This window comes from Mastomys coucha, unplaced genomic scaffold (assembly GCF_008632895.1).
Source record: "Mastomys coucha isolate ucsf_1 unplaced genomic scaffold, UCSF_Mcou_1 pScaffold18, whole genome shotgun sequence".
Classification (NCBI taxonomy): domain Eukaryota; kingdom Metazoa; phylum Chordata; class Mammalia; order Rodentia; family Muridae; genus Mastomys; species Mastomys coucha.
Genome location: NW_022196900.1, coordinates 7224384 through 7231333, shown reverse-complemented (window position 1 = coordinate 7231333; position 6950 = coordinate 7224384). Strand labels below are relative to the sequence as shown.

At 44.3% G+C, this 6950-nt stretch overlaps 1 long non-coding RNA gene across 1 annotated transcript; it reads right to left on the bottom strand.

Moving 5' to 3' along the window:
- Nucleotides 1–1773: 1773 nt before the first annotated feature.
- LOC116095302 lies at nucleotides 1774–3733 on the bottom strand. Its single transcript, XR_004120536.1, has 2 exons — nucleotides 3635–3733; nucleotides 1774–1986 (listed from the first exon to the last, which is right to left on the bottom strand). It is a non-coding gene; the product is annotated as an uncharacterized LOC116095302 (long non-coding RNA).
- Nucleotides 3734–6950: the final 3217 nt, after the last annotated feature.

The window sequence follows — 6950 nt, the reverse complement described above, 5'->3', positions numbered from 1 at the left end:
GTTCCGGGCTTGGCTCTCCTTTTTAAATGGCTTAGGAATGACATGACACGTAACCCTGAACTCCCCCTTGCACCCCCACTCCTATATGCACACCCTTTGCTGGCATGCGAAACGTGCTTAGAAAGGGGAGGAAAATCCCAAGCTACAAAACCCACATTCCTTTTAAGGGCTGTCTGTGTACACACCTTGGACCTTTGACTCCCTCTCCCTGGGGAACGGGGGATTTGGAGACCTTTGCTGGGGCGGGAGGCATAATGGTTCTCACATATTCCTAACTCCGAGTTTCCCATCCTGGGAGTTCAGCTTTTTCCCTTTTGTGACTTCTTATTTTTTACTTCCAAAATTGAGCTAGTGAGCCCCAAGTCTTGGTTAACTTCAGAGTACTGTAGGACAAAATGGTCTCTCCTATGCCCTTATGTCTGGTATAGCTAGTTGGTGCCATTTCACCAAACATAGCATCATTCCTCCTAACCACAAAATGACCAATATGATTAAAAATTTTCAGACAGCTAATGTTCGTATGGGAAGTTCTTACAAAAAATAAGCCAGGTAATTCCAGCTGAGGCATGGTGATTACACGATCAAGGCCTGGGCTACAAAAATTGAGTTCAAGGCTAGCCTGGGTAATGTAGTGAGACCACCATCTCAAAATAAAACATACAAAAATAAAGCATACATGAAGGACTGGGGATGTAGCTCAGTGGTAGAGCGCTTGCACAGTGTATATGAGACCCTGTGTTCAACTCCTCTTACCATGAAAATAAATAATAAATAGTTACAACAATTGGAAAAGTCAAGAACGTACCTTCATAAAAAGAACAGTACAAAAGGCTAACACATGTATTCTGGGACAAATTTTGGGATTGAACCCAGCCTGGTGCATGGTAGGTGAGCACTCTACTACTGAGCCATGCCCTCAGCCATGTCCTTTTATACCTATGCTCATTTTGAGCATTATTAGACCTTCTCTAGCTGGTGTTATTTAACATGTTAATGATAAAGCTTAAATTTACTACATCATATTCTGGGAAGGGTGCTCAGGCTTTATGAGAAGGTCAGAGGTTGATGGCAAAGAATGTGGGTTCCTAACTGTGCAATGATGTGCTATTAAAATAGGTGTGGTAGTTTAGAATGCAAGCAATTAGAACTTATACACTGGAGATGGGAGGTAAATTAGAGGAGCCAGTTGTGGTTTTTTTTTTGTTTTGTTTTGTTTTTTGTGTTTTGTTTTTTTTTTTTGAGATAATTGGCTTTTACTGCCAAAGCTAAACATATGTATATGTATTGACTATGATTTAGCAATTGTATTCCTAAGTATGTGGTTAACAGTTAACAGGGTATACAGCTGTACAGCTGCATTCACCAGTGACATCGGAAGAATGTTTATGCCCACTAAAATAGCCCAAATCTGGAAATTGCCAGCATTTCTATCAACAGTAGAAGAAAGAAATTGTGATGTATTTATACAGAGGTACAACCTATATGGCAAAGAGAGCAAATACGTTATTATATGTACCATGAATGGATTTCATTTACCTACTGACGAACGGGAGAATATAAACATAAAAGTAGGGGCAGGCCATGTGGTGCTCGCTCAGAAAGACCATGAGCTGAATTTAATCCAGAACCCACTGAAAGGTGGATGGAGAGAATGGACTCCACAAAAGTTCTTTTGTCTTCTACATGCATGCCACAGCAAGTACACACCGAAACACCACACATGCACATATGCACAATACTGAAAAAAATAAACTTTAAAACCCATAAATGTTGTACAACCCACTGTATAATGTTCCAATAACAGGGAGGAACAGAAATGAGAAATTAGGCCTTTCGGGGAAGACAGTCCAAAGCAGGTTCTGGGACCCTGGAACTGCTCTCTTTCTCCATCCGTACTGGCTATGAAGTAGTCAGTGTGTAACCGTGCAGGGGGCTTGATCTGTAGACCAGGCATATTTCCACTTATGCTCTGCTTCAGTCGAAAGCCTGTAAAAAAAGACATCAGAGAAACATTTTAATGACCTGGGAAGACAAGCTGTCATTTTATATAAAGTAGGCTGACATGGACACAGATTGCATGGACAGAATGCCTGCCGTCTGTGCTCTAAGGGAGCCTCACACGCATATGCACACCATCTTTATGCATATCATATTTATGGATAACATCCATATGCATAATGTCTTCATCCATAGTGTCTTAAGGATAATGTATAAGTCAGTGATAAAAATGATTTGGAGGTAAGTGAGACGTGGAGAATTTTTACTTGTTTTTTTGTTTTTGTTTTTTGGTTTTTGTTTTTTGTTTTTTTGTTTTTTGTTTTTGTTTTTGTTTTTTGGTTTTTTTTTGTATCTCATGAGGTCTTAACTGTGTATCTATGCTGTCAGCTTGATGCATAGATAAATAAATTAGATTACAAAACAATTTATTTTGTGAAAACAAGGGAGCGGTGGTGTTAATATAAAATGGTAGCCATGTAAATCTCCAGGCAATGAGAGTACAGTTGAGTTTCACCTCCCTTTTGTAAACCATCTGTATTTTTGCTGTCTTCTATTGTGATTTTTCTTTCCAGGGCTTGGGTCCCATGGTATTTTTAAAAACAATCCCTATATGGCTGAAATTCTTTTGTGAATAAGAAAAGTCATAGTTTGTTTGTAATTCAGTTTTAAAAATAAGTGATATGGAGGTGAAATTTGCCATAGTGTAAAATGAAGGAATTTAAAGCTAACAGTTGAGAGTCGTCTTACAAGGGCATGTACACACTGGCAGTCACTCAATCAGGACATGGAACAGTTCCATATCTCGGGAAGTCCCCACATCCCTTTGCAGCTAGCCTTCCCTGCAAATATATATATATGAATGAATCAGACCCCATGAGATATGAAAGACTTCATTTACCCAAAACGATGTTTTAGAGATTTTTGTTTTCATACTAACAATTTGTCTTATTTAATATACAGTGTGTGTCTGTGTCTGTGTGTGGTGTTGTGAACTGGGATTAAGGTCTCAAGCTCTTTGCTTTCTGATCAGCAGATTGAAAGCATCCCAGCCCTGAGCAGCCTCTGGAGACAGGCGGGTTCCCTGGCAGCTTGAGGACTCGCGTTTTCCCGCTCCGCTGGCGGCAGCACCCGTCTCAGGTGAGAGCCACCCTGCTAGCTGCCATTGTTCTGCGAGTGACAGCCTCCAGGGCAAAAGCAGAGCCATCAACCTGAGGGCTGTCAACTGCACACAAGAATTCCTTTCTTTGGCAGGCTGGGTGGTCTCTGTGGCTGCAGCGGCAACCTGCACAAAAGGTTTGGAAAAGCATCGTGCTCCTGCAGGAAAACACGCCGCCACCCAGGTCTCTGAGAGCACTCCTTTGTGAGATCGGGATGAGCCCGTGCCCTGGACCAGGACCAAATCACCACGCAGCCCCAGCAAGGGCATGCAGAAGTCAGCTACAGCCCGCTCCTCCCTTACCTCCGCACCTGGATGCTGTCCCGCATTGATTTCTACCAGATCGTTGGTGATAGACAGGGTTCCCTTAGAGGTACCCTGGCCTCACCATCTTGGTCTCCAAGAAAGGAAGATTTCAGACACAGACTGTCATTGCCAAGGTCAAACAGCCCCCAAATTCCACCCAGGAAGAGTACAGACCTTTCCTCGTGGTGTTATTTGTACCACTCCCAATCTGTTTGTGTTAGATGATGGCTCCCAAGTGCCGTGCAAAGTGGAATTTAATTTGTAACTTCCCAGCCAAGTAGGAGTGCGTTCACTAGGTGGGTCTCGTTTGGTTTAATTTGGTGCCCCCTACTGGTTATGGCTGACAACAACCATTGCTTTGAACAAACCTGTGAGTAATTTCCCCATTTTATAAGTGAAGAAATTGAGGCTCATGGAGAAGACATAACCTATCTAACTCACTGACAACGTTTAATGGGATCCCATGCCCCCTGCCTCCTAGTAAGTAGTACCTCCCCTGTAAGGGCCTATAAATCAACTATCATTATGCATACCCAGGAGTCTGCTGCTACAATGGATATGTTCAGGCCACAAGGTCAGCCAAGCCCATGCTCATGGCTCAACTGCAGGTTGGGTGCAGTACAGGCCGGGGATGGTGAACAGGGCTAAGAGGACCATGGTGGAGATGCTGGGAGAGAACTACAAGATGGTACATGTTTCCTATCTTTGGTGTCAACCATTGGAGGCTGAAGGTTTCACATAGAACCCTGGGTTTTTAGCTCCTCTTTAACAAGGTGTAGGCCCTGGCCTCTTTGGGCCTGCTCCAGCCTGTCACTGCTGCCTGCCTGCCTCTTTATTGTCCTCTTAGACTGAGGGTGACTGGCAGGTACCATTTCACCTTGAGCATATGCTATTTTCCTTTTTATGAAACGAAAACAATAGCCAGGCATGGTGGCACACACCTGTAATCCTAGCTACTTGGGAGGGTGGGGCAGGAGGACAGCAAGTTCAAAGCCAGTCTAAGCAACTTGGTGAGATCTTGTCTCAAAGGAAAATGTTCTGAAAGAGAGTGGGGGTAGGGATGGAGCTCGGTGGAGGTGCGCCAACCAGCACACTCGAAGCTGAAAACACACAGCATCAATGAAGCCAAGTTCACTTTTTAACATCAGGTATTTATCAAAGAGAAAACCCAAGAGACAGGAGCCGTGTGATTTAAGAAAAATAGGGCATTTCATCAAAAACTAAGTCTGGAAGGCTGGGGAGATGGCCTAGCTGGTGTGCTGTGTGTGGTATGCAAACTGGCAACCTGAGTTTGAGCCCTAGAACCTACGGTGGAAAACCAGTTCCCCAAAATTGTCCTCTGACTCCCACACATGTCTGCACACACACAATAACAATAATAATATACAAATAAAGCTGTAAGAACGGCAGTGTTATACAGCAATCCCATTGGGTATCTAGAGTAGGTGCCTCGTATTCTGACCATAAATAAGTATATGGATCATACATATTAATTGATTGAGTCACTCCACAATGTACAGGGTCTTGCTATGTCACCCAGGCTACCCTGGAACTCATGGTAATCCTCCTACTTCAGCCTTCCAAGTGCTGGGATTATAGTGTGAGTCATCATGCCAAATTAGAATTTTTTTAAAAAATAAAGAATGTGAAGGGAGGGGCTGAAGATGTGACTGTTTGTAGAGTGCTTGTCACCAGTGCCCAAAGTTCTACATATGAGTCTTAGGCACCACATAAAAGAGACACGGTGGCACATGACTGCAATCCTAGCACTTGGGAGGTTGACGTAGGAGGATCTGAAGTTCGAAGCTATCCTTGGCTATATGTTAAATTTGAAGCCAGCCTAGAATACATAAGAAGGGGGAAAAAACAGAATACAAGTTTGTCTGAGGAAGAGAAGAATTTCTAAATGATTGAAATATAAATGATGCCCAACCTCCCTAAGCTGTCTGCTGGGGTTTGAATATGAAATGTCTCAGAGAGGTGGATGCACTCAACACTTCATTCCCAGAGGGAGCATGTCACCAGGGACGTGCCTTTGAAAACATATCTGGTCGGAGCAAGCTGTTCCACACTCCACCGTGCCATCCCCACCATGATGGGCTGTAACTTTCCACATTGGAAGCCTAGGATGTAATCCCAGCCTTGTCTGTACCAGGTGTTTTGTCACAGCGACAGAAAGTCTAACACAGGCTCCTGCCAGCTTGAGCCTAGCTTCCTGCACAGGAGTCTACTGGAGCTTTGATGTCTTCTTGTCCATGTGGATCAGATCCTCACTTCTGTCTCTAACACCTGAGAATCCTGGCAGCTGGAGGCAGCTCTGGGTGTGATCATGGCTGGGAATCCGGGAGCTCACACTGCCTGTGGCCACAAAGGCCAAGCAGAGACAAGAGCTGTGTCTGGATGTCATGCTTTACTCAGAGAACAGATCATTCCTGAAGGTAGAAGATTTACATCTTAAATTCAATTGCATTTACTCGTTCATTTGTGCATGCATGTGCCATGGCACGTAACTTCCCTCTACCACATGGGTTGCAAGGGTTGAATTCAGATCGTCAGGCTTGGCAGCAAGCACCTCTACCTGCTGTGCCATCTCCTTGGCCCCAGATGACCAAATTAAAAAGCAAGCAAGCAAACAAACAAACACCTGCCTTCCAGCTCATCTCCATCCAGGAAGCTTTATAGGGAATGAGGGAAGGGGTGGGAAGAAAGGCAGCCAGTCATTCCAAAGCTCAGTTTCGCCCCTCTGGAGTCACATTCCGGAGGCAATGCCTGTGACTCTCATTATCATCCTTTGTATCCCTTGCGGGCTTTCTTTGAAATTTCATTCTATGGATGTCTGGGCTGGGACACGTCTTGAAACATTGAGTTTAGTTAGTATCTGCCAGTGTGAACTTTGAGCTTCTCCTGGGGTATCTGGCTTGGTAGGAAGAGGTGTGAGCGCCAAACAAGCAAAGCACTAACAGTGTATTCACACTCAAGTATTAATAAGTACATGCCAACAATTCTCTGCCACCTGGAGTACAAATGTGTCTTTCTAATACAGAATATAAAAGTGTCCCTATCTGTCCCTCCTGCCCTGTATCCCTGGGTCTGGTAGCTATTGATTGGTAGCTCTAAATGAGAACAAAATGACCTTCCAGCTCACACCTGTGCCTTTGTCCCCAAGGAAGTCCCACGGAGCTGCCACACCCTAACCAGTAATCTTTTGGATTGGCTCTTCCAGACTTTGGTGGATAAGGGTTACTTAGCTCTCCTTTGCACTCTGGCCACACAAATGGCTTTCTCACTCCCTAAGGGGATTCTCTAGAACTGCTACAGACTCCATAAGTGTTCTCAACAGTCACTTTGGAAAGCTCGGCAGTTCTTTGGAATGTCAGATACGGAGTCTCCACATGCTTCAACAATCCATGCCCCTGTCTGGATCCAACAGAGACAGCATATGCTATGCTAGTACCTGGATGCTCACAGCAGGGGTTTCCATCAGTGGATG